We start from the raw sequence: 15,089 nt of genomic DNA, 5'->3' as shown, positions 1-15,089 counted from the left end.
CAATCTGAAAGAAGAAGAAGAAGATAAAAAAAAAAACTTTTTATGGTCATTCCTTTATATAGTCCAAAATAGATGTTTAGCCTTGTTAATTCGTGCTGGGTTTAGACATATACATACATACATTTGTAAATTCACAAGTCACTATTTTAAGGAGGCTATGAATCCAAAATGTTTTTGCACACATGTGCAGAGTAAATCAATTTTGTATTATTGTCTTCTTTGCAGCTGTAAAACCAGCAAACAACATTCTCTTCTTTAATAGACTTATACGGGAGTTAGAATCGTCATTGAGAAGACATAAACATGGATTAGACACGTAATCAAGTTGTAGTAAAAAGGATAAAACAGAATTCACATGAGTCCATAGGTTGACAACAATTGGACATTCCCAAAACATACGGAGAAAAGTACCTGATGATACAGTGGTACAGATATGGCAGTTATAGGTTGATTGCAGTTTCATTTTAAACCTTTTGTAAGGAGTTATATATGCTCTATGGATGACTTTGAAATGGATAAAATGATGATCCAAGTTTTTACAAGTTAAGATTAGATTAGATTAGACCACACCCTCTCCCAGTCGACCGATAAGTCAAAATCTGTTAATTCACGATTCCATTCCACGGTTCTCTGAAGATTGTTTACATTAAGTTCTGCAATAAATTTATTCAGTAACTAAGAGGATGAGTTAGCTGTAGCATTAGGGTGAGATTTATCCAGTGCAGGATTTAAGACAGCATTAAAATCACCATCCATCACTAAAGAACAATCAATCTGAAAATATTTGTAAAAAATCTTCCTCATTCGGGCAGTAAATGGAGACCAGTGCTAACCTGTCATTATGTATTTTACAGCGTATGAAAACAAATCTACCCTCATCATCATTCCCATTATGTTCAATAGTTAAATCTAACCTCCTATTGACTAAGATAAGCACCCCCTTAGTTTTATTACGAGAACAAGAGAAGGCTGCCAGTTTGTAATACTTGTTTTGAAAATGCGGAAATCGATTTACGATGCAAATATTCTAATATCCGGGTACGCTTAATAGGAGAATTCAGGGAGTATATGATCATTGCCTTATGATATTGGGGTAAAATCACCCTCCGTAAAACCAGCATAAAAGAACAATCCCTCCAAACCACAACTTATGAGCTACACCATGTAAAATCTTACACATAACAGATAATGATCTGGGCCAATGGCTTGTGGTCATACAGGGAACACAAGGGCATCCTTCATGAAAGCATTATCCTAAAAAACACAAATAACACCAATAAAGAATACCTTTTATTTTACTTCTGAATTATGGTAGATGTCAAATTGTATAATTTATGCATTCAGTACTGACTGGAGAGGCTAGAAGATTGTGACATAACATGCATGTTGGCAGTGTATATGCCTTTGCCCTGTGAGAGTAAAACGAAAAAATAAGCAGACTACCACTTGGCATTCAAATATGAAATGAAGAAACTCTCTAAAATGTCTAAAATATACTACAGCTGATATAAAATAATGTGAAAAAAATTTACGCATGTACTCAAACCTCTTCATAGACGAGTATCATGCAGGCATTTATAGACCTATCTATTAACATATTAAAATTAACTGACATTGACTCTTAGCTAATAATTCAACTATAAATGTTGCAACGTTGCACGATTGCTGAACAATAATAACGTTAGTGATTATTTAACATACCTCTTATTCGTGTCACTTCTGCTCTGATGGCTCATACTGTACAGCCTCTGCCTACTGGACGCATCAGGAACAACAGGGCCGTGAAACTGTCTGGGCCATAGATCTGCCTGCTCCAGGTCTGCAGCCTCCCCCTATAGGATAGAACACTCATGCAGTGTATGTTTCATTCATACTAATTTAACACACAACCTGTGTTGTTTTTTTAACACATCTCTGTGTTTATATAAGGACTACACATTTTGTGTTACCTTTAACTCGACTAATGTGTTATTCCTCTTTACACAGAAATGTGTTGAAACCTTTACACACTAATGTGTTATAATTACACAACTTGTGTTATATGTTATTTTTGATCAATCTGAACAGAACTTGTCATGATTTACTTTTGATAAAAACAAAGGTTTATTATTGTATGTTAGTTTGGCATTTCATTTATTGTCTACCCTTTAAATTTGCTTATTAAAAGAACAACAGCAGCAGCAGCAGTATGGTGTAATAATTTTTTGAAACATGTATTTGGTACTTGCTACCTTATATCTTTACTCTTTCCTTTCATTCTTTTCATGGCTTTGGAAAACTTGTCTTGGATGTTTTTCTACGTCACTTTTTGCATAACTCCGGGTCGTCAACACCATGCTTCGTTGTAATTTCTTTCTAGAAATTAAATGCTTTCTCTGAATCTTTAAAGTCTCTCCACAAGCGATTATACAGGTGCGGATATATCTGTGCCAGCTCAGTTATTCGATACTCCAGTGTATTCATGTTGCTAGTGACTAGGCTGGAGATATTGTTCTCTCTTGTCTGACCTCCATTGAATGAGAAACAAACTGGGAAAAAAAATCACACGTCAAAGAAGGTGGAGTTTCAGAACACACCCACCGATTGCATAACCATCACGGACCAATGGAAGCTCAAATACAAAAACAAACTCCCCCAGATAGGTCGCTTTGGTCAGCTGTTTCGAACTGCCGAAACGAACTGAAAACGAACTTCGTTCCGGCCTGTTTTCTTTCGAAATGACGTCATATCAGTTCGTTCTTCAATTTTGTTTGAAGTATATCTGGGCCTTAAGTGTTTATGTCTAAAAGATCTGATACAACTCTCTCTCTCTCTCTCTCTCTCTCTCTCTCTCTCTCTCTCTCTCTATATATATATATATATATATACATACATAGACAAATAGATATACATATATCGAACTGTATCGACTCTTATATATATATTCAATACTGAAGCATTATGGTGTTATTTGTTTAATAATTTTTTTTGTAGCTCTCTGTTCAGTAATAGCTGAACGTCAGTCAATAAGCCAAAGAGACCACTTCATCATGTTCATTCAACTGAGTTATAAGCAGAAAGTGTAAGCTAATCTGTTACTTCAAGCTTTTGATTCAGCAATGAACAGAATTGCAATTGTTTAGAAGCAAATGACTTTATATTACCAAAAGGGTCAATAGACAAATTAAAGCAAAACTTGACCACAATCATGGTGGCATCTTGTGTTTTTTTTTTCTCTCTTTCTTTCTTGACCAATAAAACATCAACATCTAAACCTCTATTAATTCTCAATAAGAGATTCTGCAGACATAAAGTCTGTCTTTGATTAGTAATGAGTGAAGCTGCTGTTGCTGCTGTTTGTGGAGTTGTTTAATCAGATCCTGAGAGATTTAATGTCTTATTTTTTCAGTTCATTTCATCCAAGGCTGTGGCTGAAGTCAGTTGTAGTTCTTGTGTTTCAGACAGAGGTGGATAGTCCAGGGGTCAGAAAGCTGTCTGAGTACATGGATGGAATAAACATGGCAGGACTTTTACTTTTTGACCCCTGGACTTTACACCTCCGTCTGTAATATATTTGCTTGTTTTACACTCTTTGGCCACCAGGTGGTATTGTGAGCAAATTAAACCTCCAGAAATTAACCCTTTTGTGAACCACCTGGCTGAAAAGCATAAAGCTTCATGAGGCTTCACCTCGTCATCACTAGTGATTGGCTGCCAAAAATGAAAATAAAAACATGAACCTAGGTTTTATACATTTAAAGGGGACCTATTAAGCATGACACATGATGTAAAATAAGTCTCTGATGTCCCCAGAGTGTGTATGTTATGTTTTAACTCAAAATTGTTTTAACTCATTTTTTATAGCTTGTTAAAATTGCCACTTTTAGGGTATGAGCCAAAACGCATCATTTTCATGCCTTCCCCTTTAAATGCAAATTTCAAGCTCCAGCAAAATGGTGCTAGCCTTTGCAGATAAACACATCACTATTAGTACAAGCCTGTTATCTTTACAGAAAATGCACTTGGTTTAAAAGTCAGTCATCTGATTGTACTGTATATAAAAAATGCACTTTATGAATTACACAGACAGGAACACAGCACAATAAAAAATAACTCATGGTGCCATCGCATGCTGTTACAAACTTTATAAGCCCCACTTGTGAATTTGAGCTCGTCTAATTCCAGCGGTCGACTTCACATTGCTTTCATTTGCAATTTTAACTCCCACTTTCCTATTCACGATCATTCTGGTAGCAAACAGACAGACAATGGCAGCTTCAGCAACATTAGTCTTACAGAGTGCCTAGATGGTCTTTCAGAAAGGCAATTTGGTAAATTAACGCGTGATACTTACTTCTTCCAGAGGTGTAGCTGGATCACAAACAGTTGGCACTGCTCCATCCTTCAGGAGAAACTTTTATGCAAAACCTGCTTTATACTGACCTTCATTCACAAAGCAGTCTGGTGTAAATGATTTGCGCAGACATAAACAAATTTAGGTAGAGTTGAGGGAGTATCATCAAAAACAAAATGAATCCACCTCGTCTTCAGTGGCTCAGATTTCAGGAGTAAATGGAGAGAGCTATGTGCATTCATATATCCAGCTACAGAACACCTAAAGCGTTTGGAAGACATTCTCGTCAGTGCAGCAATGGTGGACTGTGTTCAACTCACCGTGAACTCGCTCAGGGCAGTTCTATGTATAAACGGCAGTGTCTGTCAACTTTCGTGGGAGGGCCCTGTGGCTAATGTGACGTCACATTAGCAGCAATGCTGAGAGACACTGCTTATTACTTATGGGGAGTGGGTGGATTTCTTATCATTATAGGGTGGTTGTGTACACACACTGCCAACACACATTTATGTCCAAACAACATGTGAAAGTGAATTTTGCATAATAGGTCCCCTTTAAGTTGTATTTATTTATTTTTATTTGTTTGTATTTATTTGTTTATTTTAGAGCTCTTTATGGGCTACTATATAAAATACATCGAAACTGCTCTCCACCAAGTGCTATTCTACCCAGAATTACACATTTTAACACCCATTGTGCATTAAAAAGCTACACAATATGTGTCAAAATGCAATCAACACACTCTGTGTTGTTTTTTAACACATCTCTTTTTGCAGTGTGTGTAGTCGCTCCGCTGAGAACTCCAGCCCCGTTGGTGTTTTTTACAGGATGTGCTTTGTAAGTATTATTATTGAAGTTTCTGCTCTCATCATTTAGTTTTATTCCTTGAGAATACAGTTCAGTTTATAAAAAATTATAAAAGGTTCTGGATATTCTTTTTGTAATTTTGCAGTAGATGCTATATTTGTCTTTTGTGAAAAAATAAATAAAAAAATAAATAAAAGATTACTGAAATTGGTGATGTAAATGCCTTAAATTGATGAAATTGTGTTGACTGATCACAAACAAACTTGTCAGCATTACACACTTTAAATTAAGATAAAATTGTGTAAATGATGGGTGTGATCCATCACTCCATAACAAAGGAGTTAATGCTCTAAAATCTAAATGGTAGGTCATGTAGTAAAAATAGCATATTGTAAATAAAATAAAAAATAAAAATCTAAATTCACTTCTATGATGTTAATAATTTACAATATACAAATATAATAAAGTAGTCCATAGAACTTGTGTGTAATATTACATGTCTTCTGAAGGAATGCAATAGGTCCACAAAACAGATTTCAAAGGAAACGTTTGAGCAAATGATAATTCACCCTTATGAGCTGTGATTTAATCCATTCTGAAATATGTAAATGTTAAATTAAAAGCATTTTTTTTTGTCACTGTATGCTTTTAGAGCATTTACAGTATTGGAATGAAGAAATTCACACTGTACCTATTTTTGTTTTTTTCTACTTAGGATGTGGATGTAGATGCAGAATTCAGTGAAGCAGTTGTAGGCCTGCTCACAGTTCTACCAGAAGACATGCCCTCATTGTGGAAGCATTAAAGGCAGTTGTGTTGGAGGGAAGAATTGTCATGGATGGGTTGTACAGGCCTGTATTTTATTTTTTGCTGTTCTGTTACAGTTGCTTGATGCGTGAAAACAAACATACAGTTCTGAAAATGCTCTGTATTTTTTTTACAGCGTTCCAGTAGGTCCAGATTATGTTAGGACAGCAGAGTGCTGTTAAGTCAAGAAGTCTGTAAAGAGTATTATAAGAACACAAATGTTTTAAAAGCTTAGTTTTGCCCTCATTAAACTCAGTGTTTGAAGTGGGCCAGTACACACAGTGTGCACGTCTATATTTTAGCCTTTAAAGTACCTACACTTTTTTGTGCGCACCGGCACTTCTGAAATGTTGCTTAGAATCAAAGCGTCAGGGTCTGGGTGATTATATGATCCCATGTATGATTAGAAAGAACACTATATAAATCACACTACCCAGGCGGGATCACCTCTCAACGTGAATGAATGCAAGCAGAGTGTGTGGGGCACGAGAGCAGGTCAGGAGAGGCACACATAGTAGAATAATTATTAGTTATTGATTACTAATTTGAATCAGTACTTTATAACGAAAATAAAATCTTAAAATGAAAAGAAGCAGGCTGTTGCGATCACATCATTGGTAAACTCCTGGAAAGCCCAAGTATCCAGTAAATTAATTCAATCAGTAAGTTCAAAACAGCGCTAATGCAGAGAAAACACGGCCGATTTCATCAGCGATTGTGGAGACAATAGTAGTCTCAGCCTCAGTCGTCACGCCCATGGAAGTGAGACTAAAGGAATAGTGACTTATGTCCAGATGTCAGTAAAATTATTCTTTTCAGCTTGTATTTTGTTTAAAAGCAAGAGTGTTTTATAATGAACGCTGATAATGCGGTGGTCAGAGATTTGGCGATTCTGAATGGATCCGTATAGCAGTAAAGGCAGGTGATTTAGTGGTCTTTGGCGTTTCCCTGTGGTCCTGTTTGGTATCGCAGATTGACTTGTGCTAATTTGTATTGAAAACCTTTTTTATTATTGATTGGTTGATTGTGGCACTATACATACATGGTGAATTATTAGAAAGTGCTTTTATTTATTTAATATAAATAAATAAATAATGAAATTAATTATTTAATAAATGGGGGGGCGGGGTTGAATTCCAGCACTTCGAGCACTGAGTAAACTTACTATTAAATCTTAAGTAAGATTAGTAAAAATCCTACGGTATTTTAACTAGAATTGACTTTAAACTAACTAGATATGTATTACTTAATTTACTTGGGAAGAGTTTGCTTTCTTTACTTTAAACTCATTATGAAATTAACTTCAGTTTTACCTTTAAGTTTACTTTGCAAAAATAAGGCTGTTTCCAATTTTTTTTTAAGTAAACTGAACTTAAATTAGAATTTAGAAATTTACAGAGCAGCATTGAGAGACTGTTGAGAACTCAGATTATTGTGTAGCACAAGTCAGTATTTATTTGTTTGAGATGTGTGAGAAATACATTCATGGGTTATAACTTTGAATAATACAGAATGAAATTCAGTATTAATGGAAGATTCTAAACACCGTATGATTTGTTAGGACACTTACTCCTCCTTGTCAGGTGACACATGAAAGCGAAACTATTACAGCAGGTTCTGATTTGTCATATGAGGAAATAAACAACATTAAGAGAGAAAACACAGTATCACGTGAGTATCACGATTTCACAATCATCTTTGATAACTAAAATCCATCTAGACTGGTTTAACGTGAACTACAACAATAAGCAGTATCAGATATTTTGAAAGTAATGACAAATGACAAATATTTAGAATTTAAATGACATTAGGAGAGAAAAAACAGAGTCTGTAAATCATCAGATTTATTTTAACACAGTACTTGAATTTATTATTCTGTTTGTAAATAATTTGATATTGTGTAAATAATTGTTTTTCATGTGTGCAGGTCATTACTGTGAGGCAAAGCTGGATTTGAGAAAATGAATTGCTGAGATGATTTATAACTCACTCTGTGGACCTGCATCTGCTTTTAGATGAAACCACGGCCTTCAGAATGAATCTCTCTGAAGAAAATGAAACAAAGATAAAGACAGTCAAGAGGTGAGAGAACTTGAAATGTTTGACATATTTAATGTTCAGAAACAAAAAATGCATACTACAATAGCATTTAAATTTTTAGTCTGATTCAGGGAAGTGAATCAGATTAACCTGTTATATATACTGTAGGTGTGGTGTGTTATAGACTTTGTAAGGACTGTTGCTGCTGGATGAAGGGGTGTAAAACACTTGAGTAAATTTATTCGATTACTGTACTTAAGTATTATTTAGTGCTATTTAAAAAGACTACATGTAATTCTACATGATAACAATTATGAAGAAAAAAAGTGCTTTTTACTCCTTACAAATTTAAAGTAAAAAGTAATTTTTGCATTTTTATTTTATCATATGCATATTCAATATGGAAAACAGAAGCTCAAAAATGCAGTGAGGCTTGTTTTCATGCATCAAGCATACACATTTCAGCTTCAGTTAATATTTTCATCAAGTAAATGTCTGGCTTCAAAAGTTCACCGTCATTTGAGGAAGTATATTGAGGTACTGAAGTCCCCCCCATTTTGTCCATTTTTATAAATCTGTCAGCTGTCTATGTAGTATAGTGGCTGAATGCACAATACTGAGGACAATTAAAATCAGACATGAGAATTTAAAAACAATTCATAATCTGCTGGGAATTATTGTTTTTTTAATTATTATTAAATGTAACAAATCTCCAAAAAGTGTTTAAATGAGCATTGTATGTTAAATCAATTATTTATTACAATACAAGCGTATTACAATGATATACTGAGTAACATTTAGGATTGTCAATTAATATTTTTATGATTTGCTCATTAATAAATTAATTAGTCACAAATATTTCTATATCAATATTTGTTGAGGGAAAAAGAACATTAATTTGTGTATTTGGTGTAAAGAAATGTGTTTATGTGGTTTAATGTTCAAAAAACACATTATTTTCCACATACTGTACATTATTGTTTCTCCTCTATGACCCACCTTCTGAAACGCGCCAATTTTTACAAAGCTCATCATGCTGAAAAGCGAGGTGTGCTCTGATTGGCCAGCTATCCAGTGCATTGTGATTGGCCGAATACCTCAAACGTGTGATAGAAATTTTAAGCCCCTTATCATACTGTGATGCCATCTCCCAGCAGCACGAGACTCAGTCCAGCTGCTCTGCTCGTGCACATCCCATCATCGGTTCTCTTTTAGCAGTTCAGTCAATGTACTGTTAGGAGTCACTGAATAACTCGGGATATTGGTTTATGTCACGTCAGAGGGAGTGTAAGGCATGTTTATAAATCGAATAACTTAAGTCATTTGTGGATTAGTGCGTACTAGAGACACGAACCGTTTCAAACGATTCAGTTCGATTTGTTGAACTGGTTCGATAGGTTCACTAAGAAGATCCGGTTAAATAGAAAGACGAGACAAATTGTCACTAGACGAGACAAAAACAATAAAACCAATTACAAACGAGGCATTTGTTGCATCTAGTGGGGACATAATTACTGATTATAATGACTTATACTGTCTTTTTATGCGTTGTGTTGTGTATCGCGCTGCGTAAACATAAAACCATGTCAGCATTTGTGATCTGAGAAACAACAAGCCTACTTGACTGCTCAAAACTTGCGTTTGAATCATCATTGGCAAATTATTTAAATATAAAAAACATACTTACAGGCTGTGAGTCAGAACCGCCAGACTGTCCTTGCAAAGTTTGAACTGCCCAACTTTATAAAAACAGCTGTTGTGCCACAAATGCATTGCAGGCTACTGGTTCAGGAAACAGTCCTCCATAAAATGCACTGCACACATCTGAATATTTGGGTTGAACTGTTCTGGAACAGTGTTGTAAATACAACTTAACCACTGATTTCTAGTTGTGTCCTCTTTTGCAAGGCCACTCAAAGGCTAGCTTCAGAAACCACACAAAGTGAACATGATGAGTTTAAAATATTAGTATCTGTATTTTTCTTACACACGCCTGTTATTTTAAGAAGACACTGAGGGGTTTATGGTTTAAAGTCATGTTCACTGTGTAGTTGTGTAGTTTTTGAAGCTTTATCTTTGGACGTCCTGTACACTTACATTATATGCAGAGAGATTTTTATTTTTCCCTAAATTTAGTTTGTGTTTATCTGAAGAAAGTAAGTCATATACATATGGGATGGCATGAGGGTGTAATGGGTGGTTTCCCTTTAATGGCTGTATTTATTGTGTTCCAATGTTCTGCATTTTAATAGAAGTTGTTGCACTAGATAGATGTTTTTGACATGTAGCCATTGTATTTTGTTTTCTCCCTTTAACCAAACCTTTGTATGTCTGTCTGACAAAACGTTTTGTGCAGTTTATTTTTAAACATTTTGAACATAATGAAACAAGAATCTACTTTTCTTTTCTTTTTTCGCTAAGGTATATGTACTTAATACTCAAATACAATTTGAAGTTGTCTTTTTTTACTTTTACTCAAGTGTGGTTTTGCCAGATACTTAAAGTATAAAGTATCTCTACTTTCACTTGAGTATAATTTTTGAGTACTTTGTATACCTCTGGCTGGATGTTTATGTGTCTGTTCATATATGTGTGTATTGGTCCTTCTTATTCTATGTTGCATGAATGAAAAGGGCACATGGGACAAATTACTTTTATTTATAGAAAGACAACACTTTAATATTATAATTCAGCAATTCAGAATGACCTGACAAACAAGACATACTTAGACATTTGAATATTATCCAAAAATGCTGTTTTTGGATAATATATATAATTAATAAATAAATTAAAAAGATTTTCAGAAAAAAAAAAAAAAAAAAAAAAAGATGCAAAAAGATTCAGAAACAGTTTTTATTGCTGTTGTGTTTCAGTCTGTGTGAGAGTGAATCTCCTGAACCCAGCTGTCTGTCCATGAAGAGTGACCGGTCAATGCATCGTCCAGTTAATTTCAACTCTGGAGACTCATCTGCTGATCTGAGGTGCTGTTTAGTTTATATTGGAAATATATATGAAATTCATTAATTTACTGGTGTGTATTAAATACAAAAATGCAATATTTGTTCAACTACAGTCAAAAACATGAAGGAGAAGAATCAAATACAGTAAAGAAGAACTTGGATTCCATTTTCAAGGTTGGTTTTGGTTGTGTGTGCGTGCGTGTGTGTGTGTGTGTGTGTGTGTGTGTGTGTGTGTGTGTGTGTGTGTGTGTGTGTGCATGTTAGTGTGTGTCTACGTGCATGGGTGTATGCATCCCTTTTTACCTCTGGGTAAAAGTATTAAGAAATCCTCTTTACGATAGTCACATTTACTTTCCCACTCACCTAATACATGTAAAGTAATATGTAGGCCACAACAAAGCTGATCAATGACCAGTAGAGAAGTTGAATCCATATGTGATCCATATGACTGCTGCATCAAGATGAACATCGTTCAAGCAAGCAGTCAGACAGTCCAACTCCCTCTTTTAACCTCAGCATCTCTTTAGACAATGATGTCTGAGGATTCGGTGAAAGATATTAGCAGGTGTCATAATTCAGTGATATCGTTTAGCATTTATGCTTTGCACTAAACTACAAATAAATTCAGTCTTGACTCTTGTAATCCTTTGTTCACCTTCTCTGTGACTTAATGCAGGTTCATTGTTTGAATATTCACTATGATTTCAGGAGCTTGAGCACAAAATCATCTCTGTAATGAAGAGTGAGCTAAAATGTTTTAAGAGACTGTTGAGTCCAGATTACCCAGAATGCTCTGAAAGAGACCATTATGATGATGAGGGTCATAGCAGAGTCAGAGAGGGGCTTCTGAAGATCACACTGCTCATCCTGAGGAAGATGAACCAGACAGACCTCGCTACCACACTACAGACCTGTATGAGCTCTGGATCAGCAGATTATAGCCTGTCAAAAACCTTATTTCTTCAGTCACTAATGTTCCTGATGTCATGACACAATCTAATATCTGACATATCAAATCTAAAAATACATTTCTAAAATATTGCTCTGCCAATAACAATAATTATTTTCTTTGCTCAGAACTGATGCCCGTGTATCAACAAAAACTCAAATCCAGACTACAGGATAAATATCAGAGAATCAATAAAGGAATGTCCAATCATGGAGACTCAACACGTTTGAATGAGATCAACAGAGCTGTACATAACAGAGGGAGGGAGTGAAGAGGTCAATAATGAACATGAGGTGAGACCGATTGAGACAGTTGACACCAATCAACTGAAATGACATAACTAAACCAAAACCAAACAATACAAACCAATCAAAACTTCGCTGACTAAAGGAGTCGCTGGAATTGGAAAAACTGTCTCTGTGCAGAAGTTAATTCTGGACTGGACTGAAGGAAAAGCAAATCATGGGGTTCATTTCATATTTCCACTTCCTTTCAGGCAGCTGAATTTAATACATAAAAATCTCAGTCTTGTGGATCTTCTAAACCAACTTCACCCAGAAACCAAAGAAATGAAATCTGCAGATTATGATGACTACAAAGTCATGTTCATATTTCATGGTCTGGATGAGTGTCGACTATGTGTAGATTTCCAAAACAATCCGAGCTTGTCTGATGTGACAGAATCAGCCTCAGTGGATGTGCTGCTGACCAACCTCATCAAGAGGAATCTACTTCCTTCTGCTCTAATCTGGGTCATCCCTCGACCAGCAGCAGCCAATCAGATCCCTCCTGAGTGTGTTGACCAGGTCACAGAGGTACGAGGATTCAACGACCCTCAGAAGGACCAGTCTTCAGGAAGAGAATAAATTATCTGAGTCTGGCTGATAAAATCATCACACACATCCGATCATCAAGAAGTCTGTTCATCATGTGTCACATCCCAGTCTTCTGCTGGATTTCAGCCACTGTTCTGGAGAGGATGATGGGTAAAGCAGAGAGTGCAGAGATTCCTAAGACTCTCACACAAATGTTCACACGCTTCCTGATCTTTCAGACAAAACTGAAGACACAAAAGTATGATGGGAAATATGAAATAGATGCTCATCAGGCTAGAAAGACTATTTTGTCTCTAGGAAAACTGGCTTTTGAACAGCTGGAAAAAGGGAACCTGATCTTCTATGAGGAGGACATGAAAGAGTGTGGCATTGATGTCAGAGAAGTGTCAGTGTACTCAGGAGTTTGTACCCAGATCTTCAGAGAGGAGTTTGGACTGCAGCTGGGGAAGGTGTTCAGCTTTGTGCATCTGAGTGTTCAGGAGTTTTTGGCTGCTTTATTCAAGCTGATTTCCTTTTCTGATCAAAACACAGGACTGAGGAATGTGTTCAGGTCACCAATGACCAGTTTACTGAAGGGAGAAGTGGACAAGGCCTTACAGAGTGAGAACGGACACTGGGACCTTTTCCTCAGATTCCTTCTAGGTCTCTCACTAGAGTCTAATCAGACTCTCTTACAAGGTCTCCTGAGAAAGACTGTAAGCAGCTCTCAGAGCAATCAGGAAACAGCTGCATACATCAAACAGAAGATCAGGGAGAATTGCTCTCCAGAGAAATCCATCAACCTGTTCTACTGTCTGAATGAACTGAATGATCGTTCACTAGAGCAGGAAGTACAAACATACCTGAGCAGAACAGGTGCCAGTCGTCTCTATGGAGTCAAACTGTCTGCTGCTCAGTGGTCGGCTCTGGTGTTTGTACTGTTGAACTCAGAAGAAGAGCTGGATGAGTTTATTCTGAGTAAATATGATCCATCAGAGGAATGTCTCCTGAGGCTGCTGCCAGTGACCAAAGCATCTAGAAAAGCTGAGTGAGTATTTTACAGTGTCTCTTGCAGTTTAAATCTAGATTAAAGACCCATCCCTTTAACCTGGCTTACACGTAACACACTAAAACGCTTCTAATATCCAAATCCGTTAAAGGATTTTTAGGCTGCATTAATTAGGTAAACTGGAACCGGGAACACTTCCCATAACACCTAATGTACTTGCTACATCCTTAGAAGAATAGCATCTACGCTAATATTAGTCTGTTTCTCTCTTATTCTGAGGTCACCGTAGCCACCAGATCCAGTCTATATCCAGATCAGATGGTCACTGCAGTCACCCAGATCCAGTACGTATCCAGACCAGATGGTGGATCAGCACCTAGAAAGGACCTGAAAGACAGCGGAGACCAGGACAACTAGATGAGCCCCAGATACAGATCCCCTGTAAAGATCTTGTCTCAGACGACCACCGGGACAAGACTACAGGACATTACTGCAGCCTGGAATTGAACTACTGGTTTCGTCTGGCCAGAGGAGAACTTGCCCCCGACTGAGCCTGGTTTCTCCCAAGGTTTTTTCTCCATTCTGTCACTGTTGGAGTTTTGGTTCCTTGCCGCTGTCGCCTCTGGCTTGCTTAGTTAGGGACACTCCATTTACAGCGATATCCTTGACTTGATTGCAAATGATTGCAAAGATACTATTTAAAGTGAACTGAGCTGGATGATGATATCACTGAATTCAATAATGAACTGCCTTTAACCCTCTGAAGTTGATTAACGCGTTTACGCGTTTTGGGGTATTTTCTCCTGATAACCCCGAAAATAACTTAAATTACACTTTCAGTTTTGATCGTACAGATAAGAGCAATACATCAATCGAATCTGTAAAGGGTCTACTTTTTTTTGTATACAGACATAATAACAACAAAACTTTGTGCACTTATAAAATAAAGATAACAAACAAGGAGTGCTGTCTGCAGCCTTTGTCTGCGCTGATCTTCAGTTACAAACGCGTCATTTAAATGAACTGTAACTCAGTGAATACTCAAACACAGAGACATGAGAGAGATATCTCTAGAAAGCCTGACATGTCTACTTTTAAACTAAACAAGTGCTGCCGAAAAACAAATATTCTGTGATAAAGTAATCCATATGAAAACAACGCGATGTCCGTTTTTCACGTCTCCCTTCATTATCCTCTAATGCGACCACGCCCCCACGCCGAGCGCGCTATTGAGATTCAAATGTTTCACTGAAGCGCGCGGCTTTTGAATACGCCCAAACAAAAGAAGACAACGCAGCGAGATTATACTTCAATTTCCTCAAATTTACTGTTTGCTTCGCGATGAGAGGAATAAGACATAATTCACCCC

The 15,089-nt window shown here is 36.5% G+C and overlaps 1 long non-coding RNA gene and 1 pseudogene across 1 annotated transcript; both read left to right on the top strand.

Moving 5' to 3' along the window:
- Positions 1-7,880: 7,880 nt before the first annotated feature.
- On the top strand, positions 7,881-11,122 carry LOC122134935. Its single transcript, XR_006153229.1, has 3 exons — positions 7,881-8,029; positions 10,861-10,968; positions 11,061-11,122. It is a non-coding gene; the product is annotated as an uncharacterized LOC122134935 (long non-coding RNA).
- A 39-nt stretch (positions 11,123-11,161) lies between these two features.
- On the top strand, positions 11,162-13,763 carry LOC122134933 (annotated as a pseudogene).
- The last annotated feature ends 1,326 nt before the right edge of the window (positions 13,764-15,089 follow it).

The sequence above is a fragment of the Cyprinus carpio genome, chromosome A22, assembly GCF_018340385.1.
Source record: "Cyprinus carpio isolate SPL01 chromosome A22, ASM1834038v1, whole genome shotgun sequence".
Lineage (NCBI taxonomy): Eukaryota > Metazoa > Chordata > Actinopteri > Cypriniformes > Cyprinidae > Cyprinus > Cyprinus carpio.
The sequence above is the reverse complement of the archived record's forward strand: the minus strand, read 5'-3'. Positions and strand labels throughout refer to the sequence as shown.